Source organism: Chelonia mydas, chromosome 1 (genome assembly GCF_015237465.2).
Source record: "Chelonia mydas isolate rCheMyd1 chromosome 1, rCheMyd1.pri.v2, whole genome shotgun sequence".
In the NCBI taxonomy this organism is placed as follows: domain Eukaryota; kingdom Metazoa; phylum Chordata; order Testudines; family Cheloniidae; genus Chelonia; species Chelonia mydas.
Window position 1 is genome coordinate 227,703,942 of NC_057849.1, and position 24,256 is coordinate 227,728,197.

The window sequence follows — 24,256 nt, forward strand, 5'->3', positions numbered from 1 at the left end:
CAATTATTTTTTTTTGGCACTGTCCTAATTGCATGGCCAAGGTATAGTGAAGGTCTCGATTCCAGATAAAATCATAATAAACCCCCCCAATAATAATAAGTAAATAAAGAGATGGTGGGCTCCCTTTAAAAGCCTCGGGCTCTCTGGAGTTGGCCCTTGATCTGCCTGCTGACTACCTTTCCCCTGTAGGCCTTTCCCCCCAGGAAGGAGGCAGCAAGCGTTAGAGGAGGGGACAAAGTTTGCCTTTGCCACCTGCAGCTAACAAAGGCAGCTAATTGCCAATTAACGCGCCATTCCCGGGCTGCGGCCGCGGGAGCCGAGAGATCACTGGCCTGGGGGCTGGGACGGCGAGGCACAGGGACGCGTCCGCTGCTGCAGGCGGCTGCTAGCTGTGGTTCCTGGCGAGCGGGACTCGGTCCCGGGAGGGCGGTGGGGCCGCAGGAGCTGCGAGCGCGCCGGGGTGCGGGAAGCGGGGCTGGCCGCACTTGGGAAGCCGAGTGGTTGAAGAGGAAGAAAAAGAAGTGACTGGAGGCGGGGGAGGGGGCTCCTCCTGTCGGGAGCCGCCTCTCTCCTCCGGCGCTCAGAGCTCGGCTCCCAGCAGGGAGCGGCCGCCTCGGGAGGGGCCTCGTGGGTCAGCGGCGGGGGAAGTGGCTGAAGGTAGGTTTTTCCAGGCAGTGCCGAGCGGGGCGGGGGAGGCGAGGGCAGCTAAGGGGCACCAGGGGGCTGCCTGGGACACACTGAGGCTGAAGGAAGATGGGGTGGTGGGGGGGGGAAGGAAAACGACCCCCCCCACCCACACACGCCCCGGTTCCCCCCGGCTGCGGGCTCCCCTCTCTGCGCCGCTGGGGCTGGGCGAGGGGGGCGCCCGCGGAGGGAGCCTGCCGGGCGAGGGGGATGGAGGCGGCGAGGGGAGAAGTCAAAGGCTGGGAACTGGACCCGAGGCGAGAAGCGGCACCGCTCCGGGACTGCGTCCCCTGGGGGCCGCCTGCTCCCGGGGTGTGGCTGAAGTTCTCTTTCCCGATCCCCGGGGGTCTGCGATCCCCGCTCCCCCCGAGCCTCCTGTGTAGCCCTTGCCGGGGGGAAGGAGCTGGAGAAGGGGATGTGCCCTGGCATCCCCGCATCTTGCAATAGCTCACAGTGGCGCAGTATGAGCGCGCTCCCTTGCTTTGGCTTCAGGGGTAACTAACAGGGGAGCGGGCACCTGCTCATTCACAAGATGGGCACCACCAAGACTCACGTGTGGCTTGGCGGGTTTTAGGAAGAGAGGGGAGCACAGAAATGGCCAACTTAAGGCAGCGTCGCCGGGTTTTGTCAGGGAAACAGCATTCAACACACAGGTCGTTGGGGCAAAATGGTGTTTCCAATAGGGCAGTATGAAGTGTTGCTTTATGAGAATGTGGGGCCATTGTCTGCAACATCTGGAACGCACTTGAATTTTGGAGCAACAGATCCAACATCTGGAATGCACTTGAATTTTGGAGCAACAGATGGAAATTTCTGGGGAGTGCGTTGGGGGCGGGAGGACAGGGAAGGAAGGGACAGGCGGAGGAGTGTGCACCTAAGGGCCCTGGAAGAGATGTATGTTTCCAGTGATTAGCCTGTGAGCCACTGTACCTGCAATACTATTCAGGTGACTATATAGGGACACTTGAATGTAATTTTTCTGAGTAGGGTGTATAGGAAGGAATGAGAAGGACTTGATGGAAGAACTGGCAACATTCTGGAAATGGCCCACCTTGATTATCACTACAAAAGGTTTTTCCCCCCCAGCTCTCCTGCTCACCTTACTTCATCACTCTCGTTACAGTGTGTATGGTAACATTGTTTCATGTTCTCTGTGTATATAAATCTGCCCACTGTATTTTCCACTGCATGCATCCGATGAAGTGAGCTGTAGCTCACGAAAGCTTATGCTCAAATAAATTTGTTAGTCTCTAAGGTGCCACAAGTACTCCTTTTTCTTTTTGGCAACATTCTTGTATTTAATCATGAAGGTGGGCAGAAACCACAAAATTAGATCCAGGTCTTGAACATCCATAGTCCAAGGGGAATTTGGATCCAAAGTTTTGGTTTGTGCCCATCCCAGTGAATGTTAATCTAATTTTGTATAGCAGCCAGCTCAGACTCTTAAAAATGTGTGTTTTCCCAACAATCTGTACTGCTAATAAAAACATTTTCCTATCCCTGGGCTTGAAGGACATCATCTGTTTCTAGACAGTTCTTGCTTGGTTTTTAAACTGACTTGCCTAGGGAAAGCAAATCCTTTAATTTCACAAATGTTAGTAACATACTCCTGCCCCTGTGTCTTTTATTTGGTGCTCAGACACTAACATGGACATAATCAAAAAGCAGAGTAGCCCAATCTGTGGCTGGACTTACTTCATACTCATACTGTGCATTATGGGGACCTTCTGGTCTGTAGGCACCAGGTCTACCAGGCGGGTCAAAAGGAAGCCTTCCCTGGTGTAGACAGTAGAAGCTGTGGTAACTCTCCTTGGCTGGAAGCTTTTCTTTGTCTCTCTCTCTCTGTTGCATTCTGAGAAGTTCTATAAGGGTAGGGTCTGATTCTGCAAATCCATACACATGTGCATCCTCCCATCGAGGTAACAAGGTCCACTTGGATAAGGGTTTGCATGATTGAGCCTATAAGGAGAGAATCGCCCCACTGCAGAGAGCCAGCATCACTATGCTTATGCATCATATTTTGAGCAAAAGGCTGGTATTTTCATGGGAACTTAAAGGAGATAGCTGGACAAATCTCACTGAGTTTCAGTGGGAGTTGGGTGCTTAAATTCCTTAAACTCCTTTGGTAATCTCAACCCTAAATGATGTATTGGCTTTGTGGAGGCTCTGTTCACAGGAGTGAATTATACCCCAGAGAATGAGCTTTTCACCCAGGGCTTTGGAGCAGAGTCCGGAGCTGGAGTGCGGAGCAGCTCCAGAGCAGTGGAGCTGGAGTGCGGAGCAGCTCCAGAGCAGTGGAGCTGCAGGTTTTTGCCTGGAGCTGGAGCGGAGCCAGAGCACAGCTCCAAAGCCCTGTTTTCACCACAGAGAGACTCTTTCCTTTTCCTTTGTTTTGTGTTTCTGTGAGCTGGTTCTGCTTTATATTTTATCACATAGTGAGTGACCTCATTGTGCCTGTCAACATGGAACCTTCATGTATGTGCATTTGATTGTCATTTTGTCTTCATTTGGAGGAGCCTATGATGCAAATAGGTTGTTTAGCCCATTGAGGTTATTTGGCATAAACGCTTTAAAATAACATGACATAAGCTCAGTATTGGTGGTGAAATTCTGGCCCCTCTGAAGTTAGTGGCAAAATTCCCATTGACTTCAGTAAGCCAGGATTTCATCCTGGGTGTACAAACGCCTCAAAATGTGCAGGTGCATGGATGTTGTATTGGTACAATAATATGTCTTAGATGCTCCAGGAATCTTGAATCGGGCTGTCTAGATATAGGCAAAATTCTGGAGGGTTCATCTGATTTGTGTGAAAATTGTAGATAATACAGTGAAATAATTATTGGTGAAGAACTGCAAGTTACCAAAGGCATTGAAATGTGGAGAGAAGTGTTCTCTGTTATGGATCCTGATGGTCTAAACAGAGCACAGCAAACTCCTTTCATTTTATCTAAAGAGAAAGAGCGTGCACAAAGTTAGGACCTGATCCCCCAACACTTCCTCAGATAGGATTATTGCCGTGAGTGAGGGTTTGCAGGATGAGCCCTTAATACCCACTCTTGTGAGGTGCTTTACGCCATCAACTCAGACTGAACGGAGGGTGCACAAAAGTGAACTGGGTCAGGGCCTTCGTCCCCCAACTGTACTGAGTAGGTAGAAGAGTTGTTTGGAACTGATTAACATCTTCACTAGGTACAGGAGATTGTGCTGATGTGGCTGGATTGAGCAATGCTTATTACCATTTAATGTTTTTAAATTCAGGTTTACCGTTCAAAGATAGGCACTACTGCCCATGTGTATCTTATGCCTGCAAGCAAAAGGTGCACAAAAAAGCAATGACAGTAAGACTGGACAGCATGAAGTCATAAAAATCAAGGCAAAACTATTGCCTTTCTGGTGTATTTAAGAAATTAGCATAGTGGGAGTAAACTCTGTGGTGTTCATTATCATTTGTATTACAGCAGTGCCTGGAAGCTTTCACCGAGGTCAGGGTCCCATTGTGTTGGGCATCACACTCCTAATAGGAGACAGTCCCTGTCCTGATCAGCTTGCAAACTAAATAGAAAAGACACATACAAGATAGGAGAAGGGGATTTATTATCATCCCCATTTTACAGAGGCACACAGAGATTGACCTCTCCTGTGCCACAGCCCAGTTTGTTAAGCCACAAGTACAGTTTCATCTTGACATTCAGCACATGTCCAGAAAGGGTACAACTACACCGCAGCTGGGAAGATGTAATTTCCCAGCTCGGGTAGAGGTACACTTGCTCGAGCTAGCAGGCTGAAATAGCAGTGTGGCTGCACTGGCTCAGGCTAGCCTTCCAAGTACATACCTCAGATTTTGGCCAGGGTTGTACTTGAGCAGCTGGTCTGAGCCACCACATATACCACACTGCTGATTTTAGCATGCTAGCTCGAGCACAGCTAATGCACGTATGCCTACCTGAGCTGCACGGGGTACGCCTCCCAGTTGCACTGTAGACGTAAGTGAAGTGTGGTTTGTTGGACTGCAGGTTCTACGTAGAGCCCTTTGTTCTGGTTCTCGGAATGGACCTCAACACAGCCCGCGGGAGAGAGACTTGAGCTAGTGGTCTAAAACAGCTTTGTAGACTCTATGAGGTTTCGGCTAGGGCCCGGTGCCGGATTTCCAGTTAGGCACAGTAGGCACGTGCCTAGGGGTACTGGCATTCTAGGGGCGCCTAAAAGTTAAGAGGGCTCCTGGCAGGGGTTGGTGGCTGCCCAGTGTATGGGGATGGAGCAGGGTGAGCATCCGAGTCAGCCCGCCTGGGGGCGCTGTGAGTACGGCAGCTGCTGAAGGTGCTGGGAGCATCCAAGCCCCTTCCCAATCTCGGAGGCCTTGCTGCCAATGCCCCATTCGCTTGCACTGGCAGAGTCGGAGTGCAGCTGCCATGCCGGGCTGTGGGAGGGACGGAAGACACCAGGGGACCACTAGCCACGGGGAGAGGTACAGTTCCCCCCTTGCACCTCGTCTGGGGCAGGTGGGCTGTGCCCTGGCTCGGGCTGGGAGGCCGTGCATGGCAGAGGGTTTCATGCCTTCCCAGGAAGGCTGTGCCCCGGCCTCCCCCGCTGCCCCAGGGGCTACTCCGCCAGCAGAGAGGGGGGCTAGGGTTGGGCAGCACTGCTTTGAGGGGCTGCTGCAGGGAGGAAAGGGGCCAGTATATTGAGGCCAGCACAGATTTAATACAATACAGAATAAGTTTCACATTCATATTGGTGCAGGGTCAACTGTAGGCAGCGGGGGGCGCTGAAGTTGCTGTGCCTAGAGGCATGTAAGGGGTAAATCCAGCCCTGCTAGGACCCCCTCTTTCCCTGTGCTTCAAAGCCGGAGCTCCAGTCCAAGCCACAATTGCAAAGCACTGTCTACACAGCTATTTTTAGACTGCTACTGCAAGCCCCACTAGCCCAAGACTTCTGACCCGGGTTGGGAGCTTTACTGCCTCAGGTAGTGAAGACTAACGCAGAGTGAAACCAAGCAGTGCTTAGAGGGGAGGAGGCAGTGGCGGTCTTTGGCCCATGAAAGCACCCTGCAAAGCTCAATTCTGGGTCCCCACCTGGGACTGTGAGGAAGATGGGGGCAGTGGGGGTGCTAGGAGAGGCCCAGGGAAGCCCTCTAGACCCATCGCACCTCCCCCTGCCTGTGCCTGGCTCCTGCTCCCAGCTGTGGGCTCCGCTATCCACATGGCCACAAAACTCAGATCTGACTCCACCTCTGGGTTTGCCCTAGGCTTCCAGCAGCTCTGGCCACTGCCTGGTCCCAAGCTGCAACCTCCCTGTGCTGACCCCCCTGCCCAGGCCTAGTGCTGGCGCCAGCTGGTGTGGAGGGTGCTCTGCAGGGGAGGGAAAGGGGGCTGCCTGGCAGAGGAGGGAACGGGGCTGGAGCTGCTGGTGAGAGCCTTCTGTTTGGCCCACTGGGCATCAGCTTTTCCTTCCTGCTCCCCACTGGGGGCTCCACTGTAAAGGTGGCCCCACTACCTGGATCTGGCTGGCCCTAGGCTCCTGGCAGCTCTGGCCCTTGCACTGCCAGGCAGCCCCTTTCCCTCCTGGCTGCAGAGCATCCGGTGAGCCAGAGGGGTGGAGGTGCTCAGAGGCAGGTCAATGTGGAAATGCTGCAGTCGGGATGGGTTGCAGGGGCCTAAGACCCTTATCCCTTATGAAAAGGTCTGCAGAATGGAGAAGCTGGAGAATCACTGACGTACAACATTCAGCCTCTACTGGATTTCATAATGTGGAAAGTCCTTCCTATTACCTTGCTTGCCAAGGTTTGCATGACTTATTTTTGCATAGCTGCTGAAGCTGAGCAAACTGCTCAGTGAATAATTTATTGGTTAAATTTAGCCCCTCCTCCCCCCTTTTGTTGATGATGTTTTTGAGTTGACTGAATAGATCACAACTTCTGCCAGCGATGTAGTTGATTAGAATTATTTGCTTGTGTTATGTGACTGTTTTGCTGTGAGTATAGCTTCAGATAGATTTTGAATAGTGAATATTGACTGTGCTGTTTTGAGTGAGCATATGTGTCACATGGTGTTGGTTCTGGTCCCTGACAGGCCATTGTGGGTTTTAGGAGCTACTAGAGCCCCATTTTTCACAATTTTGGCCTGTACATATGTTTTTCCCCAATTATGAACGTTGTTGTTTAAATTTTACCCTATGCTGTGTTTATTCTAAAATAATCCATATACAATTATCAGAATAGGAAGGAAAAAAAACAGATTAAATTAAATTTAAAAGATATTTTATACAGCAATAACTATAGCATTAAGAGGAACAATGTATTAATACTTGTACAAAGTAAATATGAGGAAAAACTAAGGCCCCAAATCTGCAAAGGCTTAACTTTAAACACATGAGCAGTTCCACTACAGCCATATTCTTATGGGTAAAGTTACATATGGCCTTACTTAAATCTTCACAGATCAGGGCCCTTCTGAATAGTACTTTATTATTGTCTTATGAAAAAGTAAACAATAATGGTTTGAGTTTCTTAAGTTTACACATTTTTTTCTCCAAACCAGTCTCCAACTATAATGAAAATGAATGCACTAACGCCCCCCCCCAACATCTCACCCCCCAAAAATGGACAAACACCACTAAGTATGTCAATCTCTTGTTAGAGTTGTTTCTACAGGGATGCAGGAGGACTGGTTGAAGTGAAAGAACTTCACCCCCCAAGATAATGTAAAATGTTAGTAGTTTAAAATGCAGAGGAAAGAAAAGAAGGTACTTCCGTTCTTATACCATGCCTAATTAAGGTACTGTACGTAGCAAGTAGTTTCCTCCTCCTCTTGTTACAAGTGATATTTTTCAATAAAGTAGTATAAGGTTGTTTAACTGTTAGCTAGCTCCTGAAATATTTTAAAGATGTCATTAGTTAAAGTTATGGTTTTGGAGTATCATAGTTCAATTCATTTTTTTTTTTTAAAATGCAGGATTTTCATGTATTTGTCTGTCTAGCCCTGATCCTGCAAAGATTTATGTAAGTACTTAACTATGTGTTGTGAGTAGTTCTATTGACAACTCACAATGTACAGAGTTAAGCACCAGCACAAGTCTTCGCAAGGTCTGGGTCTTAATTAATTACTGAGATCCTATGGGTGCCAGTATAAGTACCTTGGCAGATGGAAATTAAGTTTACTTTTTAGAACACATTTTATAATACTAAAAGACCTCCAGTACTGCAAACACCTATGTTTGTGGTTAACTTTTAAAACAATGGGTGTACTCATGTTGTCAAGTTAAATATATATGTAAAAAGTCCCAAGATTGGGACCTCTAACAGTAAACAAGCATGGTTAGAATTGTTGTAGATCAGTTAAACCTTACAATAACTTGCAAAGACTTGAGCATATGATTAACTTTACACATGTGAGTAATCCTATTGATTTAAAAGTCAAACATGTACTTGCACACATACTGAATGATGTTGGGGAGTGTGTGAAGATCTCCAAATTTATCTTTTTCTCGCAGATTGCTCACATGTACAATCAAATGCATAACATAGACAAGGTTATAACACAGAAAAGGAATGGAGTCTTAGAACTTAGTAAGTAATCTAGTTAGATATGCGTTAGATTCTGTTTTGTTTAAATGGCTGATAAAATAAGTTGTGCTGAATGGAATGTATATTCTTGTTTTTGTGTCTTTTTGTAACTTAAGGTTTTGACTAGAGGGATTCTCTATGTTGTGAATCTGATTACCCTGTAAGGTATTTACCATCCTGATTTTACAGAGGTGATTCTTTTACCTTTTCTTCAATTAAAATTCTTCTTTTTAAGAACCTGATTGCTTTTTCATTGTTCTTAAGATCCAAGGGTTTGGGTCTGTGTTCACCTATGCAAATTGGTGAGGATTTTTATCAAGCCTTCCCCAGGAAAGGGGGTGTAGGGTTTGGGGAGGATTTTGGGGAGAAAGACGTTTCCAAGTGGGCTCTTTCTCTGTTATATATTTGTTAGACGCTTGGTGGTGGCAGCAATAAAGTCCAAGGGCAAAAGGTAAAATAGTTTGTACCTTGGGGAAGTTTCAACCTAAGCTGGTAAAACTAAGCTTAGGGGGTTTTCACGCAGGTCCCCACATCTGTACCCTAGAGTTCAGAGTGGGGAAGGAACCTTTCAAGAAAGATGAAGCTGCTATTTTAGAAGATGCTAAAATCTATTTAAAAGGAATTGTGCATTGTACAGTTTGTCAGTTTCTATTGTTACTATAACAAAACTCTGGAAGTGTGGGATTGTACACTGGACGTAGAAAATGAGAACTTCCTGTACCATATGGTAGCTGATGGAGTTTTTTTGTTTTTGTTTTTTTTTAAAAGATACAGACATTGGCCTAGCAGGCTGATAGAGAATGTGGTTATAAACGATTTGGGTTCCAAAGAGTAAAAGAACCCAAAAGAGAAGACGTGAAAAAGAAGCTAAACCTGTTCACAATGCAGATCCAAAAGAAAGCCATTTAGGGCAGCAAGATAGGAAATTTGTTTTTATTAATGCCTAAAAATTGCATTTTGATATTCTTCTTGCATCATTTAGTCTAAAATTAGAGTTGGGTGAGAAATGGTTTTCCCATCCCAGGAAAGTTTCTGACACACCAAAAAAAAAAAAAAAATGGGATGCAAAGTTAAAATCTCAAAATTTTGCAAACCAAAAACAATTAAAAAAATCTATTTAGGTCAATCAAACAATCAGTTTGGATTCTGATGACTTTTTGTGCTGTTGAAGAAGCCCAACTTTATTGAAAATAGTTGATATTTTTGAAAAGATCTCTGATTTTTTGCATTAACTAGAATAAGTCATATGCAATGGGTATATCCAAAAGACCAGATCCTTCTCAGTTTCAGTATTTTCACTTGTAAATATGCAAAGAAATTACCTCTTTAGGTGTTGAAGTTAGTCCTAATCTTCCCAAAATTGTCTTTATAAATATGGACTATATATTAAAAGAAATTTTCAAGGATGTATAGAGGGGGCATCTCCTTCCTCTGTCCTTATTGGGGAGAATAGAAAATAACCAATATGAATATCTGCCCAAGAATGACTTGTATCATTAGCCTATTGCCTTTCAAGTTATCTCCTTTGCTCTCGTAAATAGGCTTATCATCCAATTTATATGGGATTAAAAAAAAAAGCCTTGCTTGTCACACAAGACACTTAAAAACTCCTGGGCAACTGGAGGCATGGGGTTGCCAGATTTGTACCTATATTATCTAGATTTCCCCTCCAATAGCTTTGTATACATACTAGCCTGGAGATTTAAAAAAAAAACTTAGCTATGCCATTTGGTTCCTCTCTTCTTTTGCATATTTTAAGAGGCTATGCATACCCTTAAGAAAAAATCCAATCTTTGCATCTACTACTTCTGGGGGAATTCTGCATCAAAAAAATACAAATTCTGCACACAATATTTTAAAATTCTTCAAATCTTATTTGTTAAAATAACACTACATAATCACGTCAGTTTCAATTATTTTGGTAATTTATTTCAAAATACCTGTCAGCAAGTATGTCTGTAACGATACAGACACACACACATCCCTCCCAGGAGAAGAGAGTTAAAGAAACCCCTATGACAACCCAGTTCCTATTTCTCTGCCCCCCCCCCCCCCCCGACACCCATAACCTGCCCCCACCAGAGCCCAGTCACACACCCCCAGCCAATACACCCGAACTCCCTACCCCCCAGAGCCCAGGTGCGGGCCCCCGCCCTTGCCCAGACACCCACCACTTACCCCTCAGAGCACAGGGATCCAGAGGGAGAAACATCCCGATGCTCAGTCCCAGGCTTGTGTGGGGTTTCCTGCGTGGCACCGTCTCCTTACCTCACAGTGTGCAGGGAATTGCAGCTGCCGGGAACCCCCTAGCTCTGTCCCCTTCCCCCCACCAGCAGTGTCTTTTATGTGGGAGCTGGGCTCTGCTGGGTCCAGTGCCCCCTAGTGGCTGCCAGCAGTACTGCAGCTCATTTCTATGGGGGAAAGGAAATTTTGCGCACACACTAATTTCTGCAAAATTCTGCATTGCACAGTTGCACAGAATTCCTACAGGAGTAATCTACACAGGCATCTTGCAAAGTGTTAAGATGATTACAGCATCCTATCTTACTCATTCTCTTCTCATACCACTATGGGATAACCTGTGCCTCAGGATCAAGATCAACTTCACGGTTAAGACAATATGGATAGAAAAACGATTAGCAAAAATTAAAGATATAATATGGGATGATAGACTGGCCTCCTTGGATTACATGTGTAACAAATATCAGCTACCGCTATCTCTCAGTTCCTTCTTTCAGTGGCTATCCTCAAAGATTCAGGCAAGACTAGGGGACAATTGGTCTGTTTCAACTCTCTCATCTCTAGAGGAACATGTTAAGAAATATGTAAACAAAAGTCAGTTTGTAGGAATTGCTTATAAGTGGTTTAATGCTTTGCATTACTATGTCAGTCTCGAGAAAAATAGGAAAAAGAACGTAGCCTTACTATCACAACAGAAACCTGGGAGGATATCTGGTTTAATGTGAAAGATACTTCAAGTTCCTTATCCTTGTGATTCTTCCAGAACAAGTTATTAAACAGGCACTACTGGACTCAAGAATGATCGTTTAAGGGTAGATTGGCAACACACAGTGAATGTTGGAGACACAGACAGCCACATGCCAACCTTTCACACATCCTCTATACCTGCCAAAAAATGTTCTGGAACGCCATGTTAAGTGCTCTCTCAAAAAAATTGTGTTACTATCTTTCCTTCACCAAGCCTCTGTATTTTAGGGGTGCTGGATGAGTTGGTATTACCAGTGAATACTAAGGAATGGATTGCAGTAACTATTTTAGTGGCCAAAAGAGTTATTTTGAGAAAATGGAAATCTGCAATTCCTCTCTCATACGCAAACTGGCATAGTGAGCTCTCTACTACTGCATTAATAGAAAATTGACTCTAATAGGAAAAAATATGAGGATGCCTGGTCACACACAAGTATTGCATACTTTTGCAGTTTAGTATATAGTAGTACCCAATACTCATAGGTTATGTCTCACTTTTATTTATCTATTTAGTCACTGTAATAATTATGCTCTGCACAACCTCTACAGGTTCAGGGTTTTTTGTTTTCTTTTTTTTCCCCTCCCAAGTTTTACAAAGAATGAACACTGAATTTTGTTGTTTGTTTATTTCCATCGTGTGTGTATTTATTTATGTTTTGTCTAATTGTGTTTCTATTTTGTATAAAAATAAGCTTATAAAGAAAAGCTTCAAAAATTGGGAATGGGAAATTTTGTCAAAAACCAACATCTCCTGAAAAAGTTTTGGTTTTGAGAAATTGGCATTTTTTGACAGAAAGCTCTAATTTAAATAATGATAAAAATGTTGTGTTTAGCATGAGACATTTTAAGTGTTATTTAATGTACGTCAGTGTTTAAATCTTGCTAATGGTAACAAGATAAATCATTTGTATGCTGCAAAATGTAACTTGTATGTGTCCTCAACAAAAAAATTTTAAGTACACTATACTATTTGGTATTTTTGATAAGCTCGTTAAAATGTAATTTATAAGTTTACATTTTTTCTTTTGTATGAAATAAAACATGGCATCAATCCTACTATTTGATATTTTTATTAATACTGTTCGTAGTCTAGGGTCTGATCCAAAGTCCACTGAAGTCAATGGAAAGCCTCCGACTTCCATCTGACTTTTTTTCTTTTTCATAACTGAAACTGCAATCCTCCAAAACTGGTTCAACTACTATTAAATAACAACATATAAAGTACATCTAGGAACAGTCCTTCAGCAAAAAAAAATGGAAAGTGTACTTTTTAGATATACCATAAAATAGAAAAGACTGACGTGAGTGACTTTAGAAGAGGAGAGAGTGGGGTACATATCTCCAGAAAAGGAGACCTGTTCCCTTCCTTCATGGAGTTTAAAATCAGGGATGAATAGCAAAACCAAAACCACCTCTGTGTGTCATTAAGACTATCCAGTGCATGGAAAGGCATCCTAAAATGTTGGACGATCAAATTAGGACTAAGAAAACATTCACATGTTGGGATTTGTAATATAGGCGGAAGGAGAGGCTCAGGACTTATAATACACTGACACAGTTCCTGGATAGCAGTATGAAGGAGGAAGCACTTTTATACTGTCACCAGATCCATGTGCACAAAGACATTGGTAACGGATCAGAAGATCTTTATTGTAGTCTTAACGATATAATAGACAGGAGAGCTGGTAGAAATGTTTCATTGTTGCAACAAAATATTTTCTTGAACATTTTTGAACAATTTTCATTATTTATTGATCAGTTCTATTAGACAGGGTATGATTCCTAAGATCAAAAATGATTCTTTTTTACTTGAAATAATAGTCCTTGAGCTGAGGCTGGAAATTCAGAGAAGGTCTGCAAAGAAACCAGAGGAGACATACTCCAGTGTCCGAGAAAACATAGAGACAGCTATTTTACTTAGTTCATCCCGATTTGTCAGAATTAGCCAAGATGATGTATTATATCTTTGGAGAAGGACCTGCCAGAAAGCTATACAAAATGAGGGCAGAAAACGATGGTGACTTCTCTGACAGCACAGGATGAGGACTGCAAGTGTCACATATTGAGTGGCAGTAACTCATGCAATATAGCTACAGAATGCTGTGTATAAATTCAGTTTTATATTAAGTTACATCAATTAAGGTGGTAGGATTATGATCATTTTAAGGGCTGACAGTGTTTTTGACTCTGTGTGTAAACCAGAAAAAGACATAGAGAAAACAATTCAGACACAATGTCCTGGATGATCAGAGGATAGAGAGGCCTGTTAATTATGGGCCAGATCCTCTGCTGGTATAAATTGGCATAGTTCTATTGACTTCAATACAGTTATGTGGGGTTCAAACTGGGACAGGTCAGCAATACAACACTTTTTTTAAGGATACCATCTTGTTCTCCAAAGTCTCTGTTTTCATTTAAAAACAAAGCAGAAGTATCTAGCTTTAATAGCAGTAAAGAAAACCTTCAGAATATGAACTTGGTATAAAATGATGCAGAACCGTCTGGCTGAGTCTGCAGAGAGCCTGAAACTCTAGCTCTGGAAGTTGCCCCATTCATTTAGGTGGGGTGTTAACTCAGAAGCTCAACGATGATAAATTAATCGTTATTGACCTTGGCTTGTAGAGTGAGACTGTAAGAATACTATGACATTTTTCCCCTTTCAAATCAAGCCTTGGAGCTATGCCATTGATAACTGTTGAGTATCAGTCCCTATATCTTGTTATTAATGAGCTGTAGATAGAAATTCTTTTTAATATGAATTCATCCTGCTGGGTGTCATTGAAGAAGTGAGTTTTTAAAAGGGATTTGAATGAAAAAGGGTGGTCACCCAATGCACTAGGAAGTTCCAAGCCATGGGGCACTATGGACAAAATCCCAAATATAAGTAGGTGATGGAGAAAAAGGAAGCAGGCAGATAGGAGGCTTGTATGGTGTGAAGAGAGTAGGAAGAAAGGCAAGGAGAGAGGTAGGCAAGGATGGAGTTACACAGAGTCCTCTAGGACAAGAGGCTTGAGCTTGATGTGGAGGGGAAGGAGAGAAAGTCACTGCCTCACTCCTTTCTTTAAATGCTTTCGATCTGTTTTATGGGGGTGAGATGATTTTAGTCACATTCTTTTTGCTTAAATTGGATGAGAGTGAGATGGGAATCGGAGGCCAGCAAGGAGTAAGTTGCACAAGTAAAAGAGGGAGATGACTATTAGCTGTATCAATGGGAAAAGTGACAGCTGACCTATTGTGGAGAAAGAACCAAAAGGATTTGGCAATAGCCGGAATGTGAATGGAGAAAGAGAGGGATGAGTCAGATATAACAGAATTATGAGAGACTTGGTGATCGGGGAGGTGATGATCTCAACAGCAGGGAAGAAAGAAGGAAGAGGAGAGAGGGTTTAGAAGGAAAGATGGAAGCTTAAATTTTGCTGTGTTGTTTGAGATTCATTGATTATAAAGCAAGAAGAGACCACTGTGATCATCTAGTCTGACCTCCTGTATAGCCAGGCCACAGGATTTCCCTGAATTAATTCCTGTTGAAGTAGAGCATATCTTTTAGCAAAGCATCCAATCTTGTTTTTAAAAATTCCACAACCTTTGGTAAGTTGTTCCAATGGTTAATTACTATTAAAAATTTACACCTTATTTCTAGTATGAACTTGTCTAGTTTCAACTTGGAGCCACTGGGTCTTGTTATATCTTTATCTGCTAGACTGAAGAGCCTGTTATCAAATATTTCTTCCTCACATAGGTACTTACAGACTGTAATCAAGTCACCCCTTAACCTTCTGTTCTTCAATAAGCTAAACAGACAGAGCTCCTTGAATCTGTCACTATGAAGCATGTTTTCCAGCCCTTTAATTGTTCTCTGAATCTGGAGATCACTGTATCCCCAGTTTATGAACATCCTTCTTGAATTATGGACACCAGAAACTAACACAGTATCAGAGTATAGTCAGACCAGTGCAAAATACAGAGGTCATAGAACCTGCTCTTCTCCTCTGCTGTGACTCATGATTTCTTTTTTATACTTCGAAGGATCGCACAAGCCTTTTGGGCCACAGCAGTGTGCTGGGAGCTTGTGTTGAGTTGATTATCCCCCTTGATCTCTAAGTTTTGTGATTTTTCAGAGTCACTGCTTCCCAGGATAGAGTCCCCCATTCTGTAAGTATGGCCTACATTCTTTGTTCCTAGATGTATGCCTTCACATGTGGCCATGTTGAAAAGCATATTGTTTGATTACACCGAGCTTACTAAGTGATTCAGATCACTCTGTATAAATTACCTGTCCTCTTTATTATTTACCCCTCCCAAACCTAAATTTCACCTGCAAGCTTGATCAGTAATGATTGTGTTTTTTTCCAGTTTGTTAAATAAGCTAGGGACAAGAACAAATCCCTAGGAGACTCCACTAGAAACACACCCATTAAATGATGATTCCTTATTAATAATTACCGTTTGAGACCTGTCAGTTAACTACATTTTAATCCATTCAATTTGTGCCATGTTAATTTTGTATTATAGTTTTAATCAAAATGTCCTTGGGGTACCAACTCAAACACCTTACAGAATGGTGTTACATCAATTCTATTACCTTTATCAACCAAACTTATAATCACATAATAAATATCAAATTAGTTTGTTAGGATCTATTTTCCATAAACCCTTATTCATAGGCACTAATTATATTCTCCTCCTTTAATGCTCTGTTAATCGAGTTACTCGTCAGCTGTTTCATTATTTTGCCTGGGATTTATATCAGGGTGACAGGCCTATAATTACTTGGGGTTGTCCCATTTACCCTTTTAACATATTGGCACAACATTAGCTTTCTTCCAGTCTTCTGGAACTTCTCCCCACTTGTTCCAAGATTTATTGAAAATCTGTATTAATTGCCCAGAGATCTCTTGAGCCACCTCTTTTAAAAGTCTTGGATGAAAGTTATCCATACCTGCTGATTTTAAAATGTCTAACTTTTGTAGCTACTGTTTAATACGTGCCTGGAAGGGAAATTGTTTGATCATATGCTGTGACTACGTCATATGTGTTTTGTTCCCCCCCACCCCCATACAGAACAGAAATATGTATTGAACACTTCTGCCTTTTCTGCATTATTATTGATGATTCCACCATTTCCATTTTGTAATAGACCCATACCATTTTTAGGATTATTTTTGTTCCTAATATACTTAAACTCCTCCTTATTGTCCTTAACTCTGCTAGCCATAGATTTATCCTTGTGTCCTTTTGCTTCCCTTATCAGTTTTCTGCAATTCCTAGCTTCTGATTTATATTCTTTTCTTTAATTTGAGATAGATATTTCTTATGTTACTTTCACTTCCACTCTAAGGCAGGTGTTTTTTTTTAAAACCAGTACAGCTTTCTTGATTGTGGAATTGTGGCTTCTTGGGTATCTAGTAAAATGTTCTTAAATAGTTCCCAATTATTCTTCACATTTTACTGTTTAAATTCTCTCCCCCAACTGATCTGGCTCACTTTTAAAGCACCATATATATGTTAGAGATTTGTACTTGATTCTGTTTGCACATCATATATATGATCAAGTCGTGACCACTTGTACATAAGCCACCACTAACTTTTAGTTCTGTGATCAGTTCCTCTTTATCTGTCAAGATGAGGTCTAATAAAGATTTCCCCCATGGTGGATACAATGCTTTTTGCGTTAAGATATTGTCATCTGAACTATTTAGAAATTCTGAGGACGTTTTAAGTACTGACAGCATGCAACCATAAAAAGAGCTCTGTGTAAGACGCAACCTGAAGAAGAGCTCTGTCTGTGTCAGCTTGAAAGCTTGTCTCTCTCACCAACAGAAGTTGGTCCAATAAAATATATTATCTCACCCGCCTTGTCAGTCTAATAGTCTGATACCATCATGGCTCCAACAACACTGCATACCTCTACCATATGTTACTCAGACTGATGTACCCTAAGATAATGCAGCTTTTTTTCTGGACACATTGTAGATAACTGCTTAAGGAGCCGGTCATCCTTTTCTCTAGTGTGATTTAGAAGTCTGTAGCAAACAGTGGAGACAGGACAGTCCAGATGCGATGGTGGAAAGACAGTCTGAGAGGCATGGCAGGACTGCAAGAGAGAACTTGATGTAAAAGGGAGAACATGAGATTCATAAGCAGAGATGATACGAAGCCATGTGAATGGATGAGATCACTCAGGAATAAGATGTAAAGGGTTAGAGGAGAAGAAAGGACCAAGTACAGAGCCATGAGGGACAGTGACAGAAACTTTGAAAGGAAAGGAGTCACAGAAGAGGTGAGAGGAGAATTTGGAGCCATGGAATGACAGAGAAATCAACGGTGCCTATGGCAGCAGATAGATTGAGAAGGATGAGTTAAGATAAGTTGTCTCTGATCTTGGCCAAGAGCAGGTCATTAGGATCAAACCTACTAAACGAAGTTGGTTCTTCTTTAATATAGGTGAGCACCTTTCTGGTAATTTAATATTAGATGGGTCAAAATGGAAACACTTTTTCCAATCCTGACCAGGTCCATTCCCTTTGGAATTTCACTGGTTTGCAGTTGTATAATTACTTGTATCACAGTAGTGCTTCAGGAAGCAAATCTTAGCTAAAGTTTTTCAGAGCCAAAATTCAGCTTTCTCTGGCCATCTCTAGTGTCCACTGCAACTCAGTCTCTCAATAATAATATTTTGCACTTCTATAGCACCTCAAAGGGTGTAAGTCACTGAACATCCCTATGGAAGGGTTAAGCGTTATACCCATTTTACAGCGAGATTATGATTTGCTCCAGTTCACACAGGGAATAAGTGAAAGAGCCATATAAAGAACTCAGAAGCTATGGCACACAGTCCCCTGATCTGACCACTAGATTAATGGTGTTCCATGGTAAAGTAAAAGAAGTGGCTATAAAGTGTCTGAGCTAAATAAAGCTGTATCCTAGGGGGTGTATGTGTGTGTTCATCTTTTCATATATTCGTGTATGGTATGGTTATACAAAGTGCCCCAGGTACACATACATTATTTCAAAGCGGTCTCTTTACTGTGATAGTAAGTAATAGATTTTAATACCAGATGGGAACGCTATGGTCCTCTAGTCTGCAATAATGCATATTGCATAACACATGCCATACAACTTCTCTCAGTGGTGGATAGCAATGATGCTTTTTCACAATGAAAGTCAAGAAACACCCAGACAAACATTTTTCTTCTGCTGTGTAATGAATTAGTTGTTGGTGATACTGGTTTGCAGTCTTTTGCTAGCATTGCAAGAAGGAATAGCAAATAAGAAGGTGGTTATAGCAGTGTCTGTGTTTTGGATAGTGGACACTGTATACATTTAAATCGCCTTTTGATCTGTGAAGGAAGACTGCATTTCAAAATGTTTTTTTAAATCCATAAGGAAAGGTTGTAACCTTGCTAATGGTGGTTTGAGTGCTGCAGTGCTGAGCATTACCAAAGACAACTCTAAAATAACAGGGAAACTAAAAATAGACTTTCGACTGGGAATTGGAAGAATACAGAGGAGGACAGTAATCTAATGAGAATGAAGATGAATAAAGATGTACTAAAGGAACAGAGCATATGACCGTGGGAGGAGGAAAGGAGAATATTTAGTATGTATAAATGAAGAAAATAGGCTAGATTTAAAAACACAACTTGCAAAACAAGGGACGTGATTAGATTCGACACTGGTGAGGCCTCATCTGAAGTACTGTCTGTTTTGGGCCCCACACTACAAGAACGATGTGGAAAAATTGGAAAGAGTCCAGCGGAGGGCAACAAAAATGATTAGGGGACTGGAACACATGACTTGTGAGGAGAGGCTGAGGGAACTGGGGATGTTTAGTCTACGGAAGAGAAGAATGGGGGGAGGGGGGGAATTTGATAGCTGCTTTCAACCACCTGAAAGGGGGTTCCAAAGAGGATGGCTCTAGACTGTTCTCGGTGGTAGCAGATGACAGAACAAGGAGTAATGGTCTCAAGTAGCAGTGGGGGAGATTTAGGTTGGATATTAGAGAAAACTTTTTCACTAGGAGGGTGGTGAAACACTGGAATGTGTTACCTAGGGAGGTGGTGGAATCTCCTTCCTTAGAAGTTTTTAAGGTCAGGCTTGACAAAGCCCTGGCTGGGATGATTTAATTGGGGATCGGTCCTGCTTTGAGCAGGGGGTTGGACCAGATGACCTCCTGAGGTCCCTTCCAACACTGATATTCTATGTGCTTCACTGACGGGTAAAAGAAAGCAGTACAGATTGTAGATCCTGATCCTGTTTCTCTTGAAGTCAATGAGAAGTTTGCCTCTGATTATTTCATTGGGCCCCCTGGAAAGCGTGGCCAGAAACCAAATTTTGTACTGTAAAGAGTTCTGGGAGGTAAAGAGATGCTATTGATAGTGTGGGCATCATCACATTTTAGACAGACTTGCTGTCTAGAAAGTGGAAGGCCTATTAGAATCAAATCTTACTAGGATTTATTATTAAATAAATATTAATTGTTTTTTGTAAATAACATGTGAATTCCCAGTCCTGCGCTTCACTTCTTCAGTGAGGCAAGCATAGGGAGGCTGCTACTCTGAAGGTTCCTAGAGCAAGAAATCAAAGCAGTGTCGCTCAGAAGGTAGAGTGCCACATGCTCTTCTAGGACACTGAATGGGTCAAATTGACATTTTAACCCTTCTGTATCCCTCTATGAGGAGAAAGCCTCAAACTCCTCATATTGTTTGGGTAAGGTGAGCTCCAAGCCAGTGGACATGTGTAGAGAGTCACTGGTTCAACCTCTGTAGGGAAGCAATGGATGAAGATTTTCATCTCTGAAGTCCTTTACTATCCTGTTGGGGATTCATGCACAGCACAGTGCCTATGGTTTTAGTTTCTACGTGAATGTAGAAGGTTAAGGGTCTGCTGGTGAGTTTATTTAAGTCCACCTGTCAGTAATTACTTTATGCTCATGAAATAACATAGGTGTGGGATTCAGGCCCCTCAGCCTGGTCACTGCTGGCAGTCATGATGACCACTGACCTAGACTTTTAACTTCTCAGGACATTTTCCCACCTATACAACAGTTATAAATTCTCTCTCTCTCACAGGAGTATTTGAGTTCTAATTAATTAGTGTGAGAATGTGATTACTGATGAGCAGTTACGCATGAGTAGTCCCACTGACTTAAATAGGCCTATTTTTGGAGCAAGGTACTATTCACTATGAGTGAAATCCTGGCCCTACAGAAGTCAATGAGAATTTTGCCACTCCTTCAGTGGAGCCAACTTTTCATTCCATTAATCAGAGTATCAGAATCTGGCTTTTAGTATTTATAAGGCCCTTTGAGATCCCAGATTACAGGTGCTATAGATATGCAATTTATATTTATTACTATGCAACTGCAGTCACCAATTTATCGAACAGCAATGTGGTTTTAATCTCTGGAGAAAGTTATATTATACTATACCAGCCAGTGTGCTTTCTTTAATCAATTTTAGCTTGTACAGCTCAATTCAGGATTGAGACTGAGCAGCACTATCCATTAATCTACTTAATTTTGGCAGTTACTTTAGTTATGACATGAGACTTTCCTGTTCACCATATAGAACATGCCAGTAGTCAGTCTGATTCTAGGGGTGGGTTTCGGTAACTACTCTAAATGTTGCCTTCACAAAGCCATATTTTTAAATGTTAAACATTTTGGAGCATGATTGGAATTCATGAAATGACATTTATAAATAAGGTCATTTCAGTGTTTTTATATCATTTGGTGGGTAGTATGGAGACATGTAACTTATGACATGCTAGTCACAGGACAGCTTTGTCATGAGAAGCTGTGCATTTATGGCAGAATCATTCTGTGTGGGGTTTTTTTTTTTTTTTTTTTTTTTTTTAGGGTTGGCACTGTGGTCTGAAGTATGCTGAAGTCTTTCCATCAACGTCAGTGTGCTTGGATCAGGCCCTAGGATTTGTATTTTGTTTTTATTTTAGGATGAAGCTTACCTCTGTGCAGAACCTACACAAGACCTATGCACCACTCAAGCCTTACACTGAGTAATATTTAAGTGGTGCAACAGGCCATATGCTGCATCTCTGCACAGGGTGAATTTCACCATGTGTGAATAAAATTCCTCCCTTCTGGTGGATTCTCACAACAGCATTATTATCCCTTATCTCGCCCACAATGCCATGTTTAAATAAAATCACATACAGTGTAATGGAATTCTGAATTACATTAAACTTATTTTGCGAGATAGAAAAGCACAAAAGGTGGGGGGGAAATTGATTTTCTATGGTGATAGGTGCTGACTCCATGGGTGCTCTGGGGAAAAAAAATAGTGGGTGCTCAGCACCCACCAGCCACAACTGTTGGGCAGGGCCCTGCCAATCAGCTGTTTAGTGGCTGGGGGAGGGGCTTGGAGAGGGCAGAGAGCAGCAAGCTGCGGGCAGGCAGGGGCCTCCAGGAGAGGGCATAGTGGGGCAGGAAGAGGCGGAACGATGGCAGGGCCTCCGAGGAGGGAGCGGAGTGGGGGCAGAGCACCCCCTGGGTGAAAAATAAAAGTTGGTGCCTATGGCTATGGCCAAGAATACTAAAATACTGAGACCTATAAGCCCATAGGCCAGACTGTCCATCTGTGTGGTACTTACATGGCTCCCATTACTTTAGATTCAGTGACAGACAATCTTTCATATATTTATCGTCTCAACACATCTGTCAGGTAGGGAAGTACTATCCCATTTTCATGGATGGGAAACTGAGGCACAGAGAGACTAAGGCTCAGATCCTCAAGGGTATTAAATACCTTTTGAGGATCTGGGCTTAAGTCACTTGCCCAAGGTCACAAAGAGAGCCTGTGATGGAGCAGGGTATTGCATGCAGGTGTCCTAAATCTGAAATGAGTGTCGTCCTCCTTTTAGACCATCTTTCCTTTCCAGCATATCTTCAGATTTTACAAATAGGAAAAGATAAATCAATTCCTTTTACCAGACTAGAGAGGGAAGGGGAAAAAAAGAGAGAGAGAGATCCCTAGAAGTACATTGGTAGTAATATTTATTTAAGACTAAGTATTCTTTGTCTTCTAAAGTATTTAAGACTTGAAAATTCTTTGAAGTGCCTAATTCTAAAGAGCTCTAGGCACTTATGCAACTTGTTAAAATACACAGGCTACTGATCTGCTACTTGATGCTCAATTACATATAAGGCTTTTCTTCTTTGTTATTTTATAATACAGAAGTGCAGTAGAACAGGGCAAACTCTAAATGGCCCCTTTCCATGGTGCAGTCCCTATTATGTAAGTTTATAAAACAAGTTTAGACACTTGCTTTTCCCAAATAGTTCAGATTAATATTGCCATATTTTTGTCCAATGTATTAATTTCCAAAATGACCACAAATCATGGTAATAGCAACTGAAAGACAGATATGTTCCCAATATCCTGGCATGTATCCTTCCAAAAAGGTTGGTTCTTCTCATGCTTCACCTTTCTGATAAACTCAGGAACACATAATTGTGAGGGCTAAAATGTTGCTCATACAGTCCAGTGGGGACATTAAGTATTAGTTGTGCAATGACTGTGCTCAGCATTGTACAAACACATGCTATCTTTGCCACCAAGAGCTTACAATTCAGTTCCATATTACTAGTATCAATTTACTCACTCTTACGCATGTAGCTATTGCTACAATATCAAATTACTGTATTTCCATCCTTTCTCTCCATTGTCTCTTCCAGCACCTACCCTACATTCCATTTTAGTGTAAATATTGGCGAGGATTTGTAAATTCTGCTTGTATATGCCTTTCAGAGTCTAAGAGCTGTAAACAATAGTTTCTCCAGTTAAGGGGAACAAAAGGCCAAAGTCTACAGTCCTTTCCTGGACAAAACTCTGATCTATTCTATAATGCTCATAATCAGGATGCTTACTGGTATATTCTATGGCAACATCTGTTACTCCCTAATTCTGGCCTTGGAATCTATTAAGGGACCATTGTGATCATCTAGTCTGGCCTCCTGTATAACACAGAACTTCCCCGAAATAATTCCTAGAGCAGAATTTTTAGAAAAACATCCAATCTTGATTTAAAAATTGTCTGTGAGGGAGAATCCACCATGACCCTTGCTAAAAAGTTCCAAGAATTAGGTTATGTCTACACTATGCATCTTTTAGCAACACAGCTGTGCTGCTAAAAGGTGCACATTGTAGCTACTGTTTGCTGGCAGGAGAGAACTCTTAAAAAACCACCTCCATTGGGGGCACAGCTGCCAGCGCTGGGGGCACAGCTGCCAGTGCTCAGGGAGGTGTTTTTGCAGCACTGTAAAGTGCCAGTGTAGACAAGCCCTTAAGCCCCCTAGCTCCAAAGGTGGAGCAAGGCGGAGATTAGCACACACCCCTCTTGAAGGTATCTCCTATTGCCTAGTTTAGGTGGCTCCCTGCCTAGCTTTCTGGCTTTTGTGAATCGCATTCTAAGGTGCTTATCCCTCTTCATTCATCTTATAGGGAGCCTAGGCACCTAAGGACATGTCTACATTTGAAATGCCACAGCTGTAGTGCTTCAATGTAGACCCTGCCTATGCTGATGGGAGGGTCACCTGTCGAGGTAGGTAACCCACGTCCCTCAGAAGGCTGTAGTGAGGTCAGCAGAAGAATTCTACACTGGGGGTTAAGTTGACTTAACTATGTTGCTCAGGGGTGTGGATTTTTCACACCTCTGAGTGATGGAGCTGGGTCAATCTAACTTTTTAGTGTAGACCAGCGTAAGACAGTTTTATGGATTGCAGTGTTGTCCCTCTCATTTTCTAGGCACCTAAAAGTTAGGTGCTGTGATGTTCACCATTGTAACACCTAAAGTCCTTTAGTTGATCCCCCCTCCCCCCCCCAAAATAGATCTTCAAGATATCTTCATCTGCAGCATATAGTAGCAATTCAGGAGTCTGCCTCTCCTGTCTCAGAACCCTTATCTACTGACTCATGTAAACTGAAGATTTGTGTGTATGTGGTTTGAGTTTGCATATGCATTTTAGTCACAAAGTTCAGTAAAAATTTGAATGTTACCTTATTA

The 24,256-nt window shown here is 42.6% G+C and overlaps 1 protein-coding gene across 2 annotated transcripts in view; it reads left to right on the forward strand.

Annotated features, from left to right (window-relative positions):
- The first annotated feature begins 244 nt into the window (after window positions 1–244).
- A4GALT (alpha 1,4-galactosyltransferase (P blood group)) overlaps window positions 245–24,256 on the forward strand; it is a 60,323-nt gene continuing 36,311 nt past the window's right edge. Inside the window, exons 1-2 of one of the 2 annotated variants that reach the window (XM_043538283.1) lie at window positions 245–661; window positions 4,952–4,958. The gene's annotated coding sequence lies outside the window, so the exon portion shown is untranslated. The remainder of the gene's footprint in view (window positions 662–4,951; window positions 4,959–24,256) is intronic. The other variant, XM_037915126.2, reaches the window with a different exon arrangement.